At 40.1% G+C, this 26,011-nt stretch overlaps 1 protein-coding gene and 1 pseudogene across 2 annotated transcripts in view; both read right to left on the reverse strand.

Annotated features, from left to right (window-relative positions):
• Positions 1-26,011, reverse strand: part of LOC146712974 (butyrophilin-like protein 2) — a 285,791-nt gene that overhangs the window by 242,194 nt on the left and 17,586 nt on the right. The window lies entirely within an intron of this gene.
• On the reverse strand, positions 1,274-12,612 carry LOC146712983 (uncharacterized; annotated as a pseudogene). Its single transcript, XR_014917523.1, has 7 exons — positions 12,342-12,612; positions 8,467-8,559; positions 7,088-8,023; positions 4,409-6,844; positions 2,990-3,147; positions 2,513-2,570; positions 1,274-1,567 (listed from the first exon to the last, which is right to left on the reverse strand). The product of XR_014917523.1 is annotated as an uncharacterized LOC146712983 (transcript).

Below are 26,011 nucleotides of genomic sequence, written 5' to 3' on the forward strand. Positions count from 1 at the left end.
ATAACCACGTATCCACCCAGGCTCATGGTGGGGCAGGGCTCTGTCCTGGGATGCTTGAGTACAAGGTAATGTAGACCCTGACCAGGTATCCAGTCTGTCAGAATTGTTTTCAATATTTGGTTCAAAAACACGAGTGACAACAAAAATCCAACTAGGATTCTTGCATATGATGAATGAAGTCTGTCTTTGACTGTATTGTCCAGCTGATCCATCAAACCCCCAGCAGGTGAACCTTATTCATGACATAACACAGCAACAATGTAAAAAATGAAACAGCAACAGTCTAAATGTAAAGTGCATTCTAAACTCCTCTTCAATAAATCATATGCAAAGAGTCATTCAGGACTGTAAAACGTGAACTACAGAACCCAGAGTCTTCATCATTAAATCTCTGGTTGCTTCATTTTTCTATCCTATATCAGATACTTTAAGGTTAGGTTAGGTAAACTTGCATTCTCATGGTGAGGCAAAGTGCTTTATGTGTGTGTCATGAACGGCTATAAAAGGCCTATAATTAAAGAACAAAGCGGGTTTGAGTTCGAGTTGCGGCAGACTGTCACTACTTGTAAGTGGAACGCAGCCTTCCTGCTAATAACAGGAATCGGACGCGGTCCACCCAAGTCCACAGCAACCACCATAGCAACTGCCTAGCATGACCTTAACATATTCTGTCTTCATAACTATCAAAATCGTGAAATGATTTGCTAAGGTTTTAAGTGTTACAGCTGCAGAGAGCTATGGCGGCATCTTTGGAAGCTGTTTACATAGCTAATAATATACGATGTAACCATGGAGACAGTCAGTCACGTGAGCTAGCGGTGCACGTTTACTACAGTGAATAAGGTGATTGCGTCCACAAGCTGCAGAGGGTAAAGACATTACTTCAATATTGTTTTATATTGATATATATTTGCCTTCTGTTGACCATCACCTCAGGTTCACCATCACAGTTTCAGCATACAGATGCACACTGTCTAAATATGAACACATTCAAAAACTCATGTCTCAGAAATAAGCACAGCTGTTCATGTTTGTCATTAGTTTTATTTGTAAGAAAATTATGAACTTCATATTGTGCATCAAATAAAAGAACATTTCACAACTCTGAGTCAACAGAAACAGGAAACAGAAATGTCTCTAATGTAGACATGTACAGTGTAGTGTAAGCATTAAAAGATCATAAAGGAAACACTAACATTTATGTGAAACTAATTGTAATATATTTTTTTTTATTTTATTTAAAAAAAAAAAAAAAAAAAAGAAACTAATTGTAATAAAAAAAATGAGCAGGTGCTTTATAGATTTAAAAGAAAGAATCTGAAAACAACACTTTTTTGGTCTAAGTGATCAAAGTAGAAAACAGAACTGATGTTCAAGAACAAACCGTAGCTGCACTAATATTACACATCTCCATTGTTGTGGTGAACAGACATGTTGCTTTTAAAACCACATGCAGTGTGTGACCGTGACTGTTCACTGAGACCATGAACGCCACTTTGCTGAAGCCTTCGCCTTCTTCTTCTTCTTCTAAATTGGAAGCAGAAGGAGCACGAGCTGCTTTGATCTACTGAAAGGAAAAAGCAGAACATCTGAGCTGAAACCAGTCAGCTGAAATCATTAAGACAGGAACAAATTCAATGCAGTGTCTCAGGTGGCTTAGCCTGTTACAACTGTTGATACAAGCTAAATACGGTAAACACACAGTGTCAGGGAGCTCCAGTGTGGGAACTAGTGGCTTTAGGTTTGTAGTCATTTAACTTTCATCCATTCATTCATTTAATTCAGGAGGAAGAAATGTCAGGTTGGTGCAGGCTGGTTACATGCATTTGGTCCCATGCTGTCTTTAACTAAATGACTTGGTTCACTTTATGGCTGGGCTGTATGTGGGGTTATATCATGTTATTTGGGCAGGAGTACCTGTCCTCTGTTAGACTTAGAAAGTTTCTCCATAAGCAGAGTTTCTAACTCTTATAGCACATCTGTGGCTGACAGCTTTTTGGTGGCTCTTTTTACCCCACACTGGTTGTGAGTGTGTAAATAGCCCCACTAGTTCTTTTGGGTTGCAGTTAACTTGGGAGGAAGAGGTGGGTCTGCCATGACTAGATGAATAACAATTATCTGGGATACATAAATTTCATAATGCATGCATGTATCTCTATAAACCTGCCTGAGGGCTGCCATTTTTTACATTCAGTTATTTCTTTGTTGAATCTAAATAATGAATGTGTTACAGTTAAACTGACACTGGTCAGTGTAAATGGCTCATTGGGACACAGAAACCTTTAAATTAAACCCTATCACCTGATATCGAGTGTCAAACAATATCAAAGCTGTAAAAGCTGTTTACAGTCAGAATTTATAAAACTATGATTGTAAATAAATTCAAACAAGTGAGCTTTTCTCTTTGTGCTGAACATCAACACTGTGATTTCTTAGACTGTAAGCTTTACTTTAGCACAACCACTTGTAGAAGCTGCCACTCCAAATGTCTTTGATAACAAGAAAAAAATACCTTTTCAGTCCACGGCCTGAAGTTCTTCTCCGACATCTTCTGCCATCAGCTTTGTCTGCTGGTTTGAAGACAATAAACCACAAAAAGATGATTGAGTCACTTTGTCTGCGTCATGCAGCTCGAATGTGTCGTGTAACGATGTTGAATAGCCGTTGTTATCCTTCTGCTGTGTCAGTAGGATTGTACTGTACAGCATCTCATTGATATGTGAGGAATGCTAATGTAAACAGACTTACATCATTAAAATATAAAGTGCAGGAGATATTTAGATATTTTTTATATTTATATTACATTTTATAGCTGACGGATATTACTAAATAGATAGAATTTACTAAATAGCTGGATGAAGATGAAAAATATGTCTATAATAACAAATGACCATGAGAGCCAGTAGAATTAATTCAACTGGACACTCAAAAGACGTCCTTAAATGCTCTTTAAGTGACAGAACAGATGAACAAACAGTTAATTGCTTACGTGAGATGAAATCTGCTCAGCTACTTTGAAAACAGCTTCTAACTGGTTCCTCCTTTAACAGGATGACTGCTCAGGGGTAAGGCCATCATGCAGTCCAGCAACCTTTATGGTTCTGCTTTGATTCACCAGGAACTATTAGGGAAACCTTCCAGCGCCTCCTGTGAAAGACACAGGGATAAACACACAAACATTTATTAACATGTTCCACAGTCTTCCAGCTTGATTTTCTCATCCTGTGGACAACAACGTACATGGATGCAGGTTTATTGTTAACTTTTGTAAGGTTTATTTAGTGAACATATCCAGCTGCAGCTCCACTGTGATCCTGAGCTGGATAAGCACTTAAGAAAATGTGTCAATAAATGGACAAACATCAACTTACTATATTTATCCAAACAGACGGGACCAATAATGCTTCACTGAGTTAGAGACTTTAACGTCTCTTCTATGCAAGAATGTCTCGTGCTGATATACCTGCAAACTTGACAACAAAGGTTTTTCAGACTACATGTAGCTGTCCTCTATGTCAGCTCACACATTTACATTTATGTCACACTTATTTCTGCTTTCCCATTTTATAATTATTACTTACATTTTGATTAGATACCTTGAGTTTGTAAATGATCAGATTACATAATTGGAATACAATGTATCCAATTCAGGGTTGCGGGAGGATGAAGCCTATCCCAGCTGATACATTGATATATTGCCATGATGACATCACAGTTAGATCTTTACTGGAAATGATAACAATTCCCCACCTCTCAAAAAGTTCTCCTTATATAGACATCAACTGCTACTTTAGAGAAAAACAAGTGTGTATTACATTGTGCATTTTGTGAAAGTGTATCTATCAGAAAAACTGTCCTCAGACGACCCTCCTATTTTTACTAAGTGTGTGTGTGAACGTGCGTGTCTTATATAAGTGTGTTCATGTTGTAACAGGCCTGAGTACGTGCAGAACTGAATGTAGACAGGCCTGGGTCCAACAGGACTTGTGGGTCCGAGCGGTGTGATTGCAATGATGTGCAACAACTTAAACAAATAACAAGAATAATACAGAACATCAATAGACTGATTAAAGTGCTGATAATCTGTGTGCATTAATATTTGCTCAAAGTAACATAGATGTGCTTCAAAGATTATTCTGTCAACTAATTCAACAATGGTAAATTATTAATCAATGATAATTCTGATTATAACTGTGATCATAAGAATACAAAATAAAATATCTCCTGGCCACAGCTGCCAGTTTATTGCAGGGCTAACACAATATGTGTAACAGAAAATCCACTTAAATGTTTGATATTTCTTATAATAATCATAATTATGACTATTATTTAAAGGTTTCTTTAAATAATACATTTTGATTTTTTTATAACCTCTAAAATATAAACCTGAGCTGTTTCAGATTCTGACCTCTGACCTCACTGCAGCTCCCTCTTGGAAGTACGTCTGCTTCTTGTCTACCCCCAGTGTTGACCGCCTGCCCTTGATATCACGTACTGTACCTGAGGAACAAAAAAGGACAAACACTTGCCTTCATTTAAGAAGTACATTCATACAGAGGTAATCTATGGAAACACACTAGTTCACCCTTTGGGAGAAATCAGTTCCTGTGAAACATTTCTGTAAATGAACATCATGTGGAGAATGAATCAAATGAGTTCTTCCGGTGACTCAGCAGTCCCACACTGACAAATGAAATCTAGTTAAACTATTAAGCATATTCGCTCTTCTGAAATCTGTGTTAAACATTCACCAGGTCCCCCCGTGTGGTTCTGGGATCTTTGCTCACCGTTCTCATGATCATTTTGACCCCACGGGATGAGATCTTGCGTGGAGCCCCAGATCGAGGGAGATTATCAGTGGTCTTGTATGTCTTCCATTTTCTGATGATTGCTCCCACAGTTGATTTTTTCACACCAAGCTGCTTGCCTATTGTAGATTCACTCTTCCCAGTCTGGTGCAGGTCTACAATACTTTTCCTGGTGTCCTTCGAAAGCTCTTTGGTCTTGGCCATGGCGGCGTTTGGAGTCTGAATGTTTGAGGCTGTGGACAGGTGTCTTTTATACAGATGATGAGTTCAAACAGGTGCCATTCATACATGTAACGAGTGGGGGACAGAAAAGCTTATGGTCTTATGGTCGTGAAAATACGGTAAATTAGTTTGAATCTGAAATCATGGCTCAAACTACTTGTTCTGAGACCATTTCTTTATTTTTCACACCAAACTGTTTAATAAGATAAACTCTACACAGACTTCATCAAATATAACTAACACTTTAACAGTATCAGGAGTTCATAATACAAACTTCAAATCAACAAGAAAACAGCAGCAAACACGTGGATCAAAATTCATTAAAAAACAACATGTGGACTTCAAGGACTAAATACACTAAAGTGAAAGGAGGAGCAAAAAATAGAGGTTTAACAGAATTTGAATTAAGTAAAAGTAGTCACCTGTGATCTTTAAAATGGTCCTGATGTGTGCTGCTGTTTTTAACTTTCAACATTTCTTTGCTGCCACTGTGAATACGAATGTGTTCTTTGCCTAATTGAATAAAGGTTACACTGACTTACTGCTCCATCCTCTGGTACAAACTGGCATTACATGGAAGTACAGCTCAAAACCAGTTTAGTTTGAGTTTCTTTTTTCAGGACATAAAGTCACAGCAGGTGTTGTTTCAAAGCTGGTGGACAGATTTAGTTCATTTTTGGAGGATTTAAGAGCAACTGCTGTGAAAACATTTGCAGTTTTGGGAGAAAATGATTTAAGAGAAGATTTTACAACAGCAAAAGATTAAATATGAATGAAGAATTGAAATTTAACTGAGGTAACACATTAAATGAATACATTAAAAAAAGAAGTTAATTTTGGAAACACTAAGAAAATTCAAATGAAAGAAATTGATATATATACACCAATATCTGCAATTCTGATACATTATCTGTTTGGTGAAAAAGAAATTCCTATAACTTTAATAATACAGTAACAAGTACAACTACTAAACACTACTGTGTCCCAAGGGAACAAATATTAAAATGTAACAGAGATAACATTTTAGAGAATTAAAATCCCTCAAAGGAAAAAACAAACTTGATATGCATATCTATACATGCAGCTTCCTAAACATAACATTCAGGATTATTCACTGCAGGTCCAGAAATCAGAGCTACCTCATCAGATCCAAGTGTGACATCAGCTGACACTCTTTACAGGAGATTCCATCTGAACTCTGTGGAGCCTGATCTCAAGGTTTTTAAGTCTGACCCTGAAACCAGAAGAGGATCTTTCTCTCTCTTCAGATTCATTGTGATCCAGTGATTTCAATCCTGCATGATCAGGCTGATGTTTGCACAGAGCAGATAATGAAGTGAAGGTTTTTGCACATTGGTAACAGTGAAACAGTTTATTTACAGCGTGGGATCGTTTGTGTTCGGAGTATGAACTGAGATTCCTGAAGCTCTTGTCACACTGGTCACAGCTGAAGTTCACTTCCATGTGTGTACGTTCATGTTTGTTACGATGACCTGATTGTGAGAAGCTTTTGTCACAGTGTCTGCACTTGTATGGCGTCTCTCCTGAAGTGGTGAAGGATGACCCACACTAGTCACAGATGTGCTTTTTGACCCCACTGTGGAAGAGTTCATGTATTTGTAATGTACTTGGTGTGTGGAAGCCTCTCCCACATTCTTTGCAGTTTTTCATTTTGTCTCCAGTGTGTCTACATTGATGTGGTTTTAGGTCCCGTTGATGATTGGAAGTTTTTCCACAAATTCACAGAGAAACGTTTTCCCACCACCACAGTGACGACAGGGCTGAGAACTGGATCCATCTGCGTCGCTCTGATTCTAAGCAAAGACATTGTAAGTCGGGGAATTGCTTCAATGTTTTTATCCTGAAAGTCGCCTGAAACAAAGAGCATCTCTGCCAACGTCCAATTACATTTTACTGTTTACATTACAACACTCAGCTTACTGAGAGAAAATGAGTCTTCATTTTTCCTAACAGTTCATTCAGTTTAACTCCATAAGTTTACTGATCAGACTTTTTCCAAACAATCAGGTTAAAATTACAAGATAAAAAATCAATACATCCTCACAGTAACTGCACTTGTAGAGTTACTTTCTGGAGTGGATCTGTTGGTGTTTTTTCAGCTGATTTGGAGCTTTAAAAGTCTTCTCACACAGGTCACATTTGTAAGGTCTCTCCTCAGTGTGGCTAAACATGTGTTGTTGTAGCTGTGCATCTGTTGTAAACGGTTTCCCACACTGATCACAGCAGTAAAGATCATTTCCAGTGTGAATCCGTAGGTGACTATTTCGGTACTGTTTGTCTCTGAACCTTTTTCCACAAAAGTCGCAGTTGTACGCCTTAATTCCAGAGTGGGTAACTAGATGCTTCTGTAAGCTGCTATTTTGAGCAAACGTCTTGCCACACAAATCACAGCTGTGTGCTTTAACTCCACTGTGCATGATATGGTGTAATTTTAAGCATTTACGATGGGTAAAAGACTTTCCACACAAGTTGCAGCTGTAAGGTTTAACTCCACTGTGGATGAGTTGGTGTGTTTTAAAGCTTTGAGCGTGGGTAAAAGACTTTCCACACAAGTGACAGTTGTACGCTTTAAATCCACTGTGGACGAGTCTGTGTGTTTTTAATTCTCCAGCCTGGGTAAAAGACTTTCCACACAAGTCACAGCTGTGAGCTTTAACTCCACTGTGGATGAGTTGGTGTGTTTTTAAGCCTCCAGACTGAGTAAAAGACTTTCCACACAACTCACAGCTATAAGGTTTAACTCCACTGTGGATGACTTGGTGTTTTTTTAAGGATCCAGCCTCGGTAAAAGACTTTCCACACAAGTCACAGCTATACGGTTTAACTCCACTGTGGATGAGTTGGTGTATTTTTAAGTGTCCAGAGTGGGTAAAAGACTTTCCACACAAGTCACAGCTGTAGGTTTTCTCTCCCTTTCTTCTGTGAGGTTTGTCGGCCTCCTGAGAGCGCTGACTTCTCGCTCCATGTTGGTCCTGCAGTGACAGAGATACAAACAGAGGCAGTGAGTGAAATGCAGTCGTGGAACAAACTGAAACTCCCTCCATTAGTGGAATCAAACATGTCAAAAAAAACACATTGTTGGTGTGTTTCCACCACCTTCTGTTGACAGTATCACATTACAATGATGTGCTACAATGAGAGTTGTAATGAAAATTACATTATTGAAAAAATATTGATCAGCGGAGAAAATCTTTTACTTGAGTTCAACTGATGATATTGTTGTTTCAATGTATGCTTATAAAATATAATCTTTGTATTTTCTTCTAACTTGTGTGGTTTTTGGTTGTGAATGTAGATTCTGTGTATATGGAGGAGCCCAGGTTGGAAAAGATAAAGCTGCTGTTAACATGTTTTTAAAAACCAACCAGCTGTGCACACAGTTTCAATAACAGTGTAACTGTAATGTTTTTGTTACCTTTTGTGTTGAAGTCATTGTTTCCTCTGTAGTGGCTGAGCTGAGTCCAAAATTGTTCCTCTGCTGCTCCAGCAGACTACTCCTGTTATTCAGCTGGGACACACACACAAAAAGTATATATATACTAGAGCTGGGCGATAGAACGATAACGATATCTATCGCGATATAACTTTTACTCGATAGAGAAATTAAGCTATCGCGATAGACCTCGCCGCTCTTGTCCTCTTTTAAAAAAAAAAAAAAAAAAAAAAAGGTCGGCCGATCCAAATTAAGTAGCGCAGAGCCGAACCAATCACAGCCGCAACTTCACGTCGCGTGACTTGTTACGTACAGCACAAGTGCCAAGCCGCACGTGTGTTTGTTTGGGAAGCAGCCAGCGGGTAATGGAGGAAATGAGTGTACCGACTAGAAAAATCAACCGAGCGTGACCGAAGAGAAAACAGATGATGGTTCCAATGCCGGAGAGATTGTCGAACGGAAGAGCCATAGAAGTTCCGTAGTGTGAAGGTATTTCGGCTATTTCAAGTCTGACAAAAAACAGAGTAGCGTGCACTGTAAATTGTGCCGAAAGCAAGTCTGGAAATACAATGAACTGGTGCATGCGTCACACTGTGCGCCACGTTATTGTTTCGGTGAAATGAATTTCTACAATACTGTTAATTCTACTCTCTGCAGTGTTTAAATGCTTACATATACACACAGTTACTGTCGGTCCACACATACGACTCGGTTCTGCTTCTATGCCCCAGCTTTGTTTACTTTTTCCCACCGAGGCTTCTAGACTTCTGATTGGCCAATATTTCTGCACGGTTAGGAATCTAGCGCCACCTGCTGCTTTGGCATGTTCATAGCACCGTTTTCCTTCATTTCTGCCTTTACGTGTGAACGGGATTATTTTTTTAAAACGAAAACGGAAAATCTCCGTTTTCAAAAATACCCGTGTACGTGTGGACGTAGCCTCAGTCTCTGACTGGAAGCGCTAATTCGTCATTCGGCTTTTGTCAGACTAAAGTAACTGTTAAAACTGTTTGAAAAGCTCAGCTATACAACAAGGAGAGATTGAGAATTTCCTTTTAGTTCTCAGTTTATTTGATATTGACAAAAGTTAGTCAGTTTTGTCTGTTCTTCTGTAAAACAAACTAAGATTTATTTTTAGAATTAATACTTTGTTTCTAAGTGGAATTGACAATTTAGTCTGTTTCGTTTGTTCTATTTTGAAACTTAAACGCTTTAGCGGCTGCCTTTCTTTTGAAGTTTGCAATATTTGCCTTTATTTATCTGAAAAAGTCTCATGTTCCTTAAGTACATCTACCCTGTTGAACTTATTATGGGAAATAAATATTTAAATAAAAACAAGCTGCTGATTATTTCACATTTTACTTGTGAGCAACGGCACATTTAAATCTTACAAATATAGTTATTTGGCTTATATCGTGATAGATATCGTTATCGCCTGAAATGAAAAAAACATATCGTGATATGAAAAAATCTCATATCGCCCAGCTCTAATATATACACACACACATATATATGTATGTATAAATATATATATTGATCTGCTGGAGATCTGCTGGAGCCACTTGCCTAACTTGGGAGTCACCGCACCTAGTGCTCCGATTACCACGGGGACCACCGTTACCTTCACCCTCCACATCCTCTCGAGCTCTTCTCTGAGCCCTTGGTATTTCTCCAGCTTCTCGTGTTCCTTCTTCCTGATATTGCTGTCATTCGGAACCGCTACATCGATCACTACGGCCATCTTCTTCTGTTTGTCTACCACCACTATGTCCGGTTGGTTAGCCACCACCATTTTGTCCATCTGTATCTGGAAGTCCCACAGGATCTTAGCTCGTTCATTTTCCACCACCCTTGGGGGCATCTCCCATTTTGACCTCGGGACTTCCAGGTTATACTCGGCACAGATGTTCCTGTACACTATGCCGGCCACTTGGTTATGGCGTTCCATGTATGCCTTGCCTGCTAGCATCTTGCACCCTGCTGTTATGTGCTGGATTGTCTCTGGGGCATCTTTACACAGCCTGCACCTGGGGTCTTGCCTGGTGTGATAGACCCCAGCCTCTATGGATCTTATACTCAGAGCTTGTGTGTCTGTGTGTGTGTGTATATATATATATATATATATATATATATATATATATAATTTTTTTTTTACATATGCATCTGGAGATCATCCTACGAAGTCCACTATGAAGGCACTATTGACTATGTGCACGAGACAATGTTAACTTCCTGGTTTGAGACCGGATGTGGGGTTGTGCATTTCCGGTAGCTTTATTTTATTTATTTTGCGGTCAATCACTACTGCGAAGATATACTCCAAAATCATGTCCAAAACTCGAAAACGGAAAGATTGCGTTAAGTTACAAAGAGCAGAAGGTGGGAACACTCACCGCTGTTGTTTCATAAAAAATCTAATGATCAATTTTAAAGCATTTAGATCGATCAGTTGTTTACATCACTCAACACAAGCAGAACTGCATTACTGCATTACACTTTTCGATGTGGCATCGTCCACATTCAGAAGCACATCTCTGTATAGTGACTGGTCTTATGATTTAAACAGGCAAATGTTCAGCATTCAAACTACAGGTGAAGAATAGTCAAACCAGATGTTTCCCCCATTATGTCGATATCAGCTAGTCAAGTACACACCTACACAGCATGTTAACAAACCGTGAAAAAAGCCACACAAAAAATGAATGATTGCTGGTAACAGTTTCTATACATTAGTATTTACGAAGGGTATGTTGTGACTTACCTTCAAAATTACAGCGGTCCCTCGCTATAACGCGGTTCACCTTTCACCTCGCTTTTTCACGGATTTTTTAGTGCAAGTTTGCATGCTTTTTTTTTACGTCACATTGTGTCCTGCGTCCTGATTGCTACAGACGATCTCCTCCGTGACGTCTCTCGTGTACAGTACAGAATCGCTGCAACGATCGCTAGCAGTGTGACTCTGAAGTGCAGTAGTGTATGTCCACGATGTCCACCAAACTTTTTGCACCGTCAAAAATAAAATTGGCTACTTGATTTCACCTATCGCTGGTTATTTTTAGAACATAACACCCGCGATAAACGAGGGACAGTTGAGAAATATAACATTTGAATCCCTTTTCTCTTTTGCTCTGAGGCGCGGGGAAAAAACATCGACAAGTCGATGAACATCATTTACAGATAGTAAAAGGAACTTGCAAAGAAAAGTGTCTGGACTTCTTTAAGTTAGTTGAATAAGTTTCACCTCTCATCCGAGAAACTTCTTCAGTTCTAAGGTCAAATGGTGAGTCCCAGATATAAACCTAGTGGGAGTAACCCCCCACAAAGGGACAAAAGGTGATGATCGGATCATCAGGGGGACAAAAGGACCGATGACCTGGATGACTGAGAACCTTCACAGACATCATTTACAGATGTATTGGGTAAATGTCCATCTATAGAAATGTAAATCGCCGCTTGATTCATTCATCAACTTGTTTTGGACCGTAAACCAGGCGCGAATAGGACACCGGAAACAAAGCTCCCCACGGGAGTTTCCACACCGGAAGTAGCATATGCTAACGTGCACATAGTCAATTCTAAAGGCTGATTGCCCTCCCCCACGCTTGTACCTGTGGCTTCATGTCCTGAGGGTGGGGGTTGGTTGTTCTCATGCCCTGCACCCCATCCTTTGTTCATATTCCAAGACTATTTTTCTTTATGTATTCTTTCCCCCCAGCAACCGCCATAATATTGATGTTGCAAGCAATCACAAACTCTACAGTCTGTCTGACTCCAGTCTATACCAAACAATCTATTATTCTCAACAGAGCTAAACTCAGCATAAACTGAACCCACATTAAAGTTAGCTCGGTGCTTACCTTTAGATGATCCCACAAACCGAGAGAAACTCCGCGATGAAGCTGGAAGTCTTTCCAAACAGGAAACAGATCAGGGAGAAGAGACCCACGTGGTTCACGCTGATCTCAGCTAGGATCCAGGAGACAAGGGTGTGCAGATCGATGCAGATATCGATCCAAACGTTGGTAATGGTATATGTTCCTGTAAGTTTACTACTCTACTCCCGTTTCATAAAAAATCATCTCTCTCTGCCCGACTCCTCTCCTGCGCACACACACTTTCTCCGCCCCCTTTTCCTGGCTCTGTGGTGATATGTTACTGTGTGGTCACGTGACTCAGCTGCACAACGTGACCACGTGGGGTGTAATTTCGAAATCTCCTTTTCCTAAACTCTTTTCCTTGGCCTCGATGAAAACGTCATCGTGGGAAGGAGAATTGTTAAGGACTCAGGGAAAGAGAGGAGCAGTGCTGAGAATTGGAACAGCCTTAGGCTGTATCCCAATTCAGGTTCTGCAACCTTAACGGTCCTCAAGGGCCGCGTACTCAAAGACCGCTAAGGCCGGAAGTGCGATGCTTGTCTTTTACAGAGTATAAATACGTATAGATGTATCAAATATGAGTGGATCATATATAAGAGACAAATATTGTTCATTTGGAATGTCGTTTTTACCAAACTGATATTGTATCAGAATTGCAGATATGGTTTTATATATCAATTTCTTTCATTTGAGCTTTCTTAGTGTTTCCAAAATTAACTTCTTTTGTAATGTATTCATTTAATGTGTTACCTCAGTTAAATTTCAATTCTTCATTCATATTTAATCTTTTGCTGTTGTAAAATCTTCTCTTAAATCCTTTTATCCCCAAACTGCAAATAATTTCACAACAGTTGCTCTTAAATCTGTCTTAAATCTCTTAAATCTGTTGCTCTTATCTGTCCACCAGCTTTGAAACAACATCTGTTCTGACTTTATGTCCAGAAAAAAGAAACTCAAGCTAAACTGATTTTGGGCTGTACTTCCATGTAATACCAGTTTGTACCAGAAGATGGAGCAGTGAGTCAGTGTAACCTTTATTCAATTAGGCAAAGACCACATTCATATTCACATTGGCAGCAAAGAAATGTTACAAATTCAAAAAATTCTACTAAACCTCTATTTTTGGCTCCTCCTTTCACTTTAGTGTGTTTACTGTGTTCTTGAAGTCCACATGCTGTTTTTTAATGAATTCATTTCATTTCCACATGTTCTGCAGCTGTTTTCTTGTTGATTTGAAGTTTGTATTATGAAATCGTGATTTGATTTGATCCTATATTTGATGAAGTCTGTGTAACGTTTTTCTTAATAAACAGTTTGGTGTGAAAAATAAAGAAATGGTCTCACAACAAGTAGTTTGAGCCCTGATTTCAGATTCAAAGTAATTTAACTGTTTTCAGTGGTACATGTGGAGGTTTATCACTGGAGGAGACTTGGCTGTTCTCCACTCACACAGAATAGGGTTCCTGCAGCTCATTAAAAACTCTAAAATTATCTTTAAGGACAAAGATGTTTGATTTTTCTTAAAAGCAAGATTTGGGCATGAAGTTTTCAGAGAGTGTGTTTAACATTCATTGTAATGAACATCTCACACAAAGCAGATGTTCCTGCATTGCAACAGCGGTTTGCAGATGTGTTCTACCCCCTGCCCGGCTGGAGCACCACCTTGAAACGCAGCCTGGCGTCTGTTCATGACCTAACATGTTGCCTGAGCACAAGAGACAAATTGTGCAAAAGGAATTGGCTGAAATGGTGAAAATGCTGTTATCACAGGATGAAATGAGGATTTGTTCCTCAGTGTTTGGTCTCCTATGTTTACCTTTTCTCCAGATGATTTGTCGCAGCTGTTGAGAGGGGCCAGTTGTCTTTAAGGTGCTTCCAGGTAATTAAGAAGTGAGCGCACGGTTTTATAGGGTTCTGTGATGATTATCACAAAGTGAACAAGATCTCATGGTTTTATGCTTATCCCATGCCCCAGGTTGACCTGGACTGGTTAAGCACTGCTTAGCTTTTATCATGCTGGATTTAACCAACGCCTACTGGCAGATTCCCTTGTCTGCAGAGTCCAAAGACAAAAAAGACCTTCTCCACTCTGTATGGTTCATGCCATTCATCACTCTTCTGTTTGGCTTGTTTGAAGCCGCGGCCATTTTCCAGCACGTGCTGGAGCGATAGCTGCGTCCTCACACTGCATATCCTAATTCCTACCTGGATGATGTTGTCATTCATAGTTATACCTCGGTGGATCATGTCATGTGCAGTGGTTGGTCACGGTCACGGAGTCCGTGAGGCAGGCAGGGCTGATGGCAAACCCAAAGAGGTGTATGGTTGGATGGAGGGAGGTACAGCATAAAAAAACTGGCACAGAGCCTCCCCTATGCATTACCAAAGATTCACATCAAACTTATCCCATTCTTGGTTGCTTTAATGAACATTTTTTTTATTGTCACAGTTTGATACTGATGATTTCTTTTGAACACTCCTTTATTCTTAACCCAGTGACAGTATCAAGTTATTATGTTTATTTTTCATGTTAGTGTTTTAATTTCCAGCCTTAAAGTATCTCCATGTGATGTTCCTCTTTCACATTTTCTGCCGCCAAAATAACTGTTCCAATTCAGTGTCTGCATTCTTCAAGACCCAATTTGAAGGGTGATTACGTCACGCCAACATGATGAAGCCTGTCCCAATTCGAAATGCAGCCGAAAATGCGCCCTTCATTTCCCCAGATTTGAAGAATGGGTTGGGTGTATCACTTGTGGCCCAACATATCCCAGAATTCATAGCGCAGTGGCTGTGGCCAATTTTTTCTAACAAAAACGGCGGATGGCAGAACTGTGGTGAAGAAACTGTGGAGCAGGGAAATTATTTTACTGCTATTGTTAAAAATCATTATTACCAGCATAATATAATCTGCAATATGATCATTGCTCTAACAATGTAACAGATAGCTTTAAGATGGCCTTAAGATGTTTATGCATGCAAGTTATTATATTAACTTTGTATTTCAGGTGCAGTTATAACTATTTTATACACAATGCATATCTGTGCCTATTTGAGTTGATGTTCAGGTTCATTAATGGTCTAAAGCTTCACTAGTGAGAGTGTCTAGATGATCCATGCTGAGGGAAAACTAGAACATAGAAGGAATTGCAATACATGCTTACAAAACACTTATATCAGTTTATTTTAATATCTTTTATATGTTCATATTCTTGTATTAAGCTTTTAGTAGGGGTTCTTGATTAAAACATTTATTTAGTAGATGACACATATATAGTTTCAGTTGTTACATATCTGAGTGTGGTTTCTGTCTCTCTGTCTGGTTAGAGGTCAGGAGCTAGTCAGCGACGTGAAACAGGGTGCAATTGTGGTTAGCACACAGACACAGACACACACACTCAGTTAGAGAGAATCATTTATAGGTGAAAGTTTAATCATGTTTTGCTGGGGTTGCAAAAAGAGCAGTTTGTTGCAGAACTGCTGCTGAGGTGTCAAGATGACAAGCGAGCATCCGGCAGTGACAGGAAGCACCTGTTATGAAGATAGAAGATAATTGTTCTTTTAAATTGTGTCAAAAGTCGTTGTGGTTTTGATATTGACGTATGTGTATATATCCTGTCTGTGACGCATGAAGGGGGCGTCAGTAAATCAAACCCTGATGCTATAAAAATCTGTGTATGCTTTGAGGAAGTCGAAGACCACTTGCTGTCTGCGTACAGAGTGTTCTTCCCACACGTGTGTGTTCATTAAAATCATTGTTTGACCAAGAGCTTCTGGACCATGGTGGTTTGTACTCTCCTTCCTCAATTTTTGAACCTTAACATTTGGGGGCTTCGTCCGGTAATTGAGGAGGGAGGATTGGAGGTGTAAATGGTGAAATTCGGTGGTCCGTTGTGGTCAGACAGGCAGGCGTGACCCGGCAACCAAACTGAGGGGACAGGCGCCTTTAAAAAGAGGTAGGCACAGGCCTGTTGATTTTATCCGAAGTGTGCTGAATTGGATGATAAAATTAAATGTCTATTCAGTAAAAGTTGCCGGTAAATGTCTGCTTTGATTTTGATGAGAATCTTATGACAGTACTGAGGATTTAAAGCAGTTGGACTGCTGGAAATGATTTAATATGGTTGGACCGTAAAAAGCAGTTGGACTGCTGGTAATGATTGAATGCGGTTGGACCGCTAAAAGGATTTAATACGGTTGGACCGTGGAAAGCAGTTGGACTGCTCAATGATTTTAGTATGTTAGGGAATTTGGTTATTTTTTGGTTATAAGGTTGGACCTGCTTCAGTCTTACACTTTGTTGGGTGTTTTACTGTTGTTCCAAAGTATTATAAATTACTCAAGAACGCCAGTTGGACTGGTAAGAAGCGCAGTTCTCGGAGGTAATGCTCCCTCCCGGCCAAGGACGCTTGGCCCTGACCTATCGGCGAATAGGGTTAGTACGGTTGGCAACCGGGGAGAACTTGGGAACCTCCAAAATAGCTAGTGGTTGGACCACTTTACAGTTTGGAACGGTAGTCTGCGCTTTTTTGGTTAGAAGAAGTTGGACTTCGGGCGTGTAACTTTAACTTAACACTTCGGGGTAAGCCTTGGCTGTGCAATGCCAAAAATAGAGCTTCAGGCAAAGTTTGGGTTGGTTGACGCTTTTAAATTGAGTTAGGGACTTTAGAGATGAGGCCAGAAACTGTTGGACAGATACTGGTTAACTGATTACAAAAAAGTTGGACTTTTTCGGTGGGACCGTTAACTTAAATTTGTCAAAATTGGTTAGGCGCTAAAGCTGACAGATCTGGCAGTAGTTGTAAATATAAGACGTCTTTGTAATATAAAATAGGAGGCTGTGTGTCGAGTCAGCAATGCACTGACTGCCTGCTGCTATTTTTAGACGGTGTGTGTGAGTGTGAAAATGCAAATGAGTAAGTAGTGACCTGTTTAAACCACAGTTGGTTTTACAAATACTGCTGCAAACATTGTTGAGTGTGTGTTTAAGATGCCATTTATGTTTATTAGAGGACTATAAATAAAGTTTTGAGTTGCCGTAGTGGATGTATAGTAATTGACTGAGTTTGGATGTAGATATATAAATATATTGAGTGCACTGTATATACTTAAGACTAACACATTACTTTCAGTAGTAACTTTTCTCCAGCATTAGTTGCTGGTGTGGTTTATTTTTTCAATTTCTTGTGTGCGCGGTGAGAATTAATGGAGGTTTGAATTTTTCGTTTGTTTGTTTTTGACTTGCTCTTTCTGATTATGACAAGCATGTCTAAAATACTCTTAGGAAAGTGTGTTTTGAGTTATATTCCTCAACTCTGGTCACAGTTTAAGTGTGAATGCGGTGACTAGAAGGTTTTGAATGAGGAATAAAGGTGTGAGAGGTATTTCTTTGGTGATGTAAAGTAGGATGTTTTAAAGTTTGAAAGTGTTTTTAATTTAAGAGATGCATGAGTGATGTTATAAGAGTTTGAGGTTCTTTTCTTTCAGTTTAAAAACACATAAGTACATACACTTGGTACACCCGTTTACTCTTTGACTTTATTAAAACAGACGGTGTATTTGAGTTTGAATTTCAGTAATTGTATGTTGATATGGTAATTTAGTTTATGTTAGGTGAAGGAGATGTCCATCTCCGCGTCTTGCAGGAGTGAAAGTGAGCACGTTGAAGGCTGTGATGTGAATGCTGACAAATGCAAAGAGTTTAGTTTATTTAAAAGGTGTGTGTGTGAGAGGATTATGAAATCATTGTGTGAATGATGCTACATTTTAGATCAAAAGTTAGCAGAATTACAGAGGGTCTGTAGATTGTAAATACAAAATAAGTTTGATTAGCCTGGAGAAACAGAAAAGCAGCTTGAGCTGCTCTGAGAAGCTGCGTGCTGTGTGTGTGTGACAGGAAGTTACATGCCCATAAAAGGAAGTCTGAGAGAGAAGTGTGTGCGTAGGCAAACTGCAGAGTGTGTGCGTGAAAGAGGGGGTATTGTTTTTACATGAAGATTTAGTAGAACTAAAGTAGAACGTTACAAACAAACAGATAAAAAAGTAAAATGAAGAGAGAAAATAACTGACAATTACATTAATGAATAGAAAACACACATACACAAAGTGCCATATGTGAAATTATTCGAGGAAAGAATCAGAAGTGAGATAGTTTAATATAAGATGCAATGAAGGAAGCAGCTAACACTCCTTTAATTTCCAGAGCCAGTGTGTTCCCTATGCTCATAGCACCCCTGCCCACTTGGCCCCCGTATCAGGCGAGTATGGAAGGCTGGATGGCCCATGACGGGTAAGATCCCACCTCGAAACCCTGGGACAACCTAAGGCAGGCACAGTCACGATTACTCGGCCTCACTCAGTCCCTGTGACCTCAGACTCACTGGTGAGATGAAGTGAAGAAGACGGGACCTCAAGGGTAAAGCCGCTGGGCCAAGGCGGAGGGGGTAAGTGGCAAGTGGAGCCCTAACTTCTGGCTGAGGAGAAGGAATGCTGTTAATAAGGTGGGAACTTAACATTTGGGTTAGCAAATTTGGGAAAGAGAACTGACGGCTTAAGTGGAGAATTGTGCAGGAGTCTGACACACTGCAAAAGCAACATATGCAAATTCACATACACAAACAGAAAATGCATTAACCTTATTATAAAGACAAGACAAGCCCATGATGATTCATGTATAGACACTGATTAAACCTGGCTTAGAACACAAAGATACGCAATGAAGATCAGCTTGCTACTTGTATGAGTGGTGGAATGGTGTGAATGGTTAATAAAATACATTTGAGTTTGTGATTGAGGAATAGAAGAAGCCATATGACAAAGGGAGTTGTGAAAAAAGTGATTAAAGTAGTTTTAAAAGAGTGACTTAGGAGTGCTCTCTCGTACTGAGTGATCAAAACCAGTGATCACTGTAGAAAGAAATAAAATAATTTAATAAGGTGGTAATGTTTAAACATATGTTTCTGTTGTTACAGCAACTCATTGAGAGATGACTCAGTATGCAAATTAGCTGGAGTGACTGGTGACGAAGGAACTTCCTGTGTGTGTGTGTGTGTGTGTGTGTGTGTGTGTGTGTGTGTGTGTGTGTGTGTGTGTGTGTGTGTGTGTGTGTGACTGAGGCTTTCAGAAGAGGAAGCATAGCAGAGAAGAGAAGTGCAGATTGGGGTAGGAAATTTATAGTTTAGTGATATGTTGTTGTAAGGGGGGTTGTGTTTTATGTTGAATCCAAGTATGTTGAAGTGCATAAAGGGGGTGATTTTTTTGTGCAAATTGTGTGGTTTTAACGAGACTTTCGGTGTATTGAGGAGGTGACATTATGTGGTGGCAAAACTTGTGTGTTTAAGATTGTTGGGGTGATGGGTTGATTTTGTCAGTTAGGTTTGGGTTGTTTTTGTTTTTAATAGAGGGAGTTTTAGGAAACATGTCTGAGAGGGGTCCATTATTTTTAACAGTGCACTTAAAGAAAACCTGCCAGGTGATTTTGTTTTGTGTTTTGTGAGCTAATAATCAGCTCTATTTTTTCTCATTTCTGTTCTAAGCAGGCCTGCAACAGCACTGACAAATTCTCGGGGAAAGCAAATGTAAGGGGGGCTTTCCAGATTACAACTGGCTAAGGAGAAAGCTACCTGCTTCAGACTGAATAACAGGAAGTAGCTGCTGTGTATTTTTCACAACTTCAAAGAAGAAATAATGTTCATTGCATTAAAGAACATTTGCTCTGTTCTAAAACAGTATTAACAGTAATTAGTCAGTAGGCACTAAAACAGCCATGTTTAAAAGTGCATTCCTTTATTAAAAAAAATCTAAAATTGAAGATGCAAAAAAGTTTAAATAAAACTGTGCGAATACATATGTTGAGCAATTCTGACTCTGTTTGCAAATATACTGAGAGAATATTAGGGATGTTTAGAAGATTGATTGCAACTTAAAAAAAAAAAAAAGATAACACACATTTAGCTCGCCTCTGCACTGCTATAAACTCAGGATCAGGTTGTGCAGGCTTAGTGCAGGCGATGATGTCTGAAACATTAAATCCTTCTCTGTCCCTGTCATCTGTGTTTGGTTCCTGACATGGGGCTCAAGTCAAGAAAACTTGCCACTCTCTAAAATGACTAGGGCCCTATTTCAGGAAGCCGGTTTAGAAAACTCAGAGTGAAAAACGATACGCAGGGTTGAGTAACCCCGAACTGTCCAACTCGGAATATTTGGTTTCAGAAAGGCTGATAACAATTAGTTCAGTCAACGCGGAGTTGCTTTAACCCCAAGTTAAGCGCGCGCACGAGGATACATAAAGCCCTGATTAGTGGAGCACAGATTAAGCGATTCACCATGGAGACGGAGGGAAAGAAGGCGCGGTCAATGTATTTTACAGCGCTTGAGGCCAAAATTCTGATGGCAGCATATGCCGATAACATGCAAATTTTGCGGAAAAAAAATAACACAGCCTCAGCTGCAAAAGAAAGGGAGCATGCATGGCAAAACAAAGCCGACAGAGTCAATGCGTGAGTGTTCATTTAAACATTGATCTAGGGATTTCCACCCATTTAACACATTATCTTATTATATTTCATTATATTTTATTTTATTTTTTATTTCATACATTTTATTTTGTGATGTGATGTGAGCGCAGGTGCAACCCAACAGGCCCCAAACGTTCCTGGCAGCAAGTAAAAATGAAATATAAAAATATAGTCCAAACAGGTAAGGTGTAATTGTATTATGAGCCATAGTGCTTGGTCTGTTTGTCCGATGTAAATCAATTGCAGTTAGAGGCTACATTAATTTCCCCTCTGTAAGCACTTATTGAAATTATCTGAGCACATTACAAGTACATATTTGCTTACTCTGTATGCTCAAATGTGACCCGTTATAGCCACTAGAAAAAAAGCGGAGGCCCGAAAAACAGGTGGGGGTCCTCCACCACCACCACTCACAGAGCCTGGCCACTTGGCTTCCACATTTGTGATAATGTTGGCAGCATCACATATGATCTTCACAGTGCAGAGAACACAAATTAGCATCCATTACTATAATGAAATAATCTGTTAGTTTGAAATGCTACAGGGAACTATGTACCTGTACATTAATGCTGTGGAAAGACTTCCTGTTCACATAGTCTCCTTCATTTACTGAAGGAGCAATGATTGGAATGTGAGTGCCATCTATACAGCCAATCACGCCTGGGAACCGTGAGAATAAATGTAAAATTTAAGTAGTAGTTCAAGTATCACCACATCATGAATTAAGTTTTGGTCATCCTGATACCTGCAATTTTGTGGCATCCCTCTTTGATGAATCTTGTGGGTCTATGACCGGGGAACACCACAGACGAGTGCAGGAGACGTTTCAGTGCAACTGTAACATTCCTGACTGCCCGACAGACGGTAGCCTTGGAAACGTGCTCAGCGTCACCAATATTATACAGAAAGCTCCCGTTTGCAAAAAACCGAAGTGCAATACAAATAATATGTACAGAACTGAGAGAATGTCCACGATGTGTCACATGAGCAATATTAGGCCTGAGGATGTTATTCAAATAAATTATAGATTGTGCTGAAAAACGGTAACGTTCACACAGGAAATCATCAGGAAATGATAAAATGTCCGAACGCGCTCTAATCACTCTCTCCCGGCGGAGAGCTCTGCAGAGAATTTGTGCTTCAACATCTACTGGCTCTTCAAGGAAGGAGCACGCCATGTCTGACACTTCCTACAGTCAGGTTTCTGACTAAGAGGCGGAGAAGGTCAGGGTTAGTTGAAGTAAACCTGCTAGGGGGCAGGTTAGCTTCACGGCGTGTGTCGTCATAGTGACTCACTCAGGCTTCAGCTGAACTCGCTTTGTGAAACCGAAAACCCAGAGTTTTCGTTAACCCAGGGTATACTTACTCAGAGTTTGCACTAAACCGGCTTCCTGAAACAGGGCCTAGATCTTAAATGATTGGATTGCACATACTAACCCACTCCCTACATACACACAGCACGCTGCCAATCCCCCACTACCCAACTGCATCATCAGTAAGCCCCTTCCCCACATATCTTGCGCATTGTTAACGTCATTTCTAAATGCTATCGTCAACGATTTATGGTGGCAGATGTCAACAAACAGGGAAAAAAAAATCCTTTTCCTTACATTGCAATTATTTTACATTTACATTTTTGCAGATAAGCTAAAGAACAGCTAACCAGATGTTTCTGTTAATCCTCAACCTACCGTTGCCGTCATAGACTACATCTTTTTGTAAACAACAAGCCTACAAACAGTGTTGGGGAGTAATGAAATACATGTATCAGCGTTACGTATTTGAAATACAAAATATGAGTAACTGTTAGTCTTACAGTTACAGTCTTACAGTTACAGTTACCGTTTAAATAGGTGGTAATCAGAATCAGTTACTTTGTTGAAATAAGTAGAATAAAAAGCGGTCATTTCTGGTTTCATATGTTAGTTAGGCTATCCCCTCTATACCTCTCCAGTTTGGTGACCTGCACCACAGTCGGGTGCAGGTTTAGCTCAGTTGGATGGGTATCTATCATATATTGCATGGCTCAGAGTGGCCGGTTTGAGTACGATATGTGGCCCCCCTTTTTTATTTTACTCAATTTCCATCTGGGATTAATACAGTTTCTCTGATTCTGATTGCTGGAAACCCAACCAAAACACGCAATAAGAGGCTCTAATGTAGGCGTCCTGGTAATGTTGGTGGCGTGAGTTACACAATGGACCCAGAGCCAGCACAACAGAGCCAGCAGTGCATGGGGAGGAATACATTTCTTGGTAATTCCAACACCACTTCATAAGAAGAATGGGATAGGCGAAACTTCAGTATCATCGATGTACCATATTGCTGTTTTTTCAGTATTGCTAAAGCAGCTCATAGCGTGGGAGAAGTAACTGTCAGGGAAAAGCAGTTTACATTAATAGATGATTAAACATTTTGCTGGCAGTAATTGAAATGATTAAAGAAAATCAAACTATTTATGCACCATAATTAATAATTTTATTGGGGGGGGGGGGGGTATATTGGCTGGATCTCATTATTGGTGGGGTCATAAAACCCCTAATGCACCTGGGCATACTGTTAAGCAGATAGCAAAGCTAAGCCTTCTGCTGGTAAATAGCAGAGAACATCAAGCTACTAGAATGTCTACAACACATACGGTTCTACTGCTCTTTGCTTTTCAAGGCATAAACATGAAAGACTGCAGCAGATAATTACACAAAACTAGTTGAAAAGAGGGTTTTAGTATTACTTTTTATCAGCAGAATGATCCAAGACACAGACCTCAGGAACCTTTTGTCTCAGCCTTGCTTGGTGACCCTGAGCTCTACTTTCTGAACTCTTCCATCATCACTGGGAAAAGTGTTTGTAAGGAGTGCTTTACACCAGTTGCTTTGGGCTGCATTGCTCTACTTTAGCAGCCCAGTGTTGCCTTTCTCAATGTTAGGATATAACTTTAGCAACTTCTGACAAGCTTGAAGTGTGTGTAAATGCTTGGATTTCTAGCGACTTCAAAAGTGGTCTGCTAGGTGCTGCCTTTGCCGCCATTGCTATTTATAGAGATCCTTCCCTGTGAACTACCCAGGTGTACATGCTTTTTGAATGAGGAGTAAAACTGGACCAAGTATTTGAGATGAGTCTCTTTTCACCAAGGACCGGTACAGCATCCGCATCACTGCAGCCACAGCACCTATCCATCTGTCGATCCCACTCCCTGTTCCCCTCGGCCGCGAACTAGACCCAGAGATACATAAATCCCTCCACTCGGGGCAGGAACTCTGACCTGGAGTGAGCACTTCATCATTTTCCAGCTGAGGACCATGGCCTCAGATTTGGAGGTGCTGATATCTATTCCCACCAACTTCACACTCTTCTGCGAACCATTCCAGTGCGAGCTGGAGGCCATCACCTGATGAAGCCAACAGAACCACATCATCTGCAAAGAGCAGAGATAGCTATGCCACTTGTCTATGCCTAGAAATTCTGTCCATAAAAATTTTGAACAGAAGCAGTAAAAAAAAAAAAAAAAAGTAGCCCTGGAGTCCATCAGTGGGTTGGACACTGCATACTGCCAAAGCACACCCACGGGATCCCCAAGATCGGACATGGTCAAATACCTTCTCCACAAAATAAATGTAGACTGGTTGGGCAAACTCCCATGGCACAATATGCCAACCTTCTGTAAATTACTTTCTTATCGTTGTGGAGGGGTTTTGTCATGGCTACTGGACGGACTCACGCGCAGACAGTTCTTTCTTAGAGAACAAAAGGAGATTTATTTACAACAGGGATCACCTCAGTGCTATATATATATATATATATATATATATATATATATATATATATATATATATATATATCTTCCACACAGTCACTGCCACAGCTCCTCCGCACACACGCACTCCTCTTCAGCCGCACTCGCTCCAAAACTCCACACACGCTGCTACATCTGGGCATGTCCCGTAATTTGGTCCAGAAGAGGGATATTCAGGAGGTTCAACATTCCAGCAGTGAGCTGCTATGTTCCACTGCCTTAAATAGCAGCTGGGGAAATCAGCCAGATCAACAGCAGTTGGACACAATCACACAGGTGCGTGGGCCAAGAGCGAGAGCCCGTAACGAGCTCCACCCAGGCAGAGAGGAGGAGGAAAGACAAAGAACACAAAAACAAAAACGAACAACAACAAAACCTGTAGCCAGCGTGAGCCAACCAGAGAGACACGGGGGCCGTGACAGGTTTGTATGTTCTGTGTAGTGATGGCCAAATGAAGCTTTCCGAAGCACTGAAGCTTGTATTGAAAAACGGTTCATTACTCGAAGCTTTTCAACACAGTCCTCTCCGGTGACATCTGGTGGTGAAAATTTTGAAGAGCAGCTTGAATCTGCAAAATAAAACGGACTGCTCAATTATCACTGCTCACTCAAGAGTGGAGTTCTCTCTGATATTGGGCCACCGTTCCGTTGCTTTGAACATGTAATTGGTTTTGTTTTCTCGATTGGGGGGCTGAAAAAAATGTAATGCGTATTTGCGTAATACATTTTGATCAATAAACTTTCCCTATTTAAACATGCACTATGGTGGCCTTTCTTTGCTCATAACTCCTTGATGTTGGTAAATACAATAAGTGAGCAATATATATAATATACATATGATAATGCACAGCACATTATGGAGTATGCCCCTGCTGTGAAGTCCTGCCTCCATCTACTTGTCGTTTAATCACTGGACAGCTGGACAGGTTCATACAAAATATTAGATTAGGCCAATTGTCCTATACATATTTTTGACCTAGGGGTGGGATTGATTGTGAACTGGAAAGGGAAAATGCTTAGGAAGCTGAGTACGGCTGCATCGTTACTGATTTGTAGAATCATTTTGATTCGATACAGAAACCGATTCAATTTGATTGGAATCTGGAAAGTTTTGCCTCAGTCAGAAACATTACAAGTCTGATCATTTAACAGTATATATCCATAATTTCGTATCTATTAAAAGAAAGCTGACACATGTGAGACTTAATTAGAGATGTAAACAGAGAGTTATGAAACCTGCAGCTGCAGAAGCCAGCGAAAAAAAAAGAGGCAAACACAGCGCGGACCCGCCAACGCACCAAAATCTGACTCTGACGCGTCGGGTCCGCGCTCTGTGTTCACGCT

Source organism: Copadichromis virginalis, linkage group LG3, assembly GCF_057382275.1.
Source record: "Copadichromis virginalis isolate Kocher_CV1m ecotype Utaka linkage group LG3, C_Virginalis_male_GT1.1, whole genome shotgun sequence".
In the NCBI taxonomy this organism is placed as follows: Eukaryota; Metazoa; Chordata; class Actinopteri; order Cichliformes; family Cichlidae; genus Copadichromis; species Copadichromis virginalis.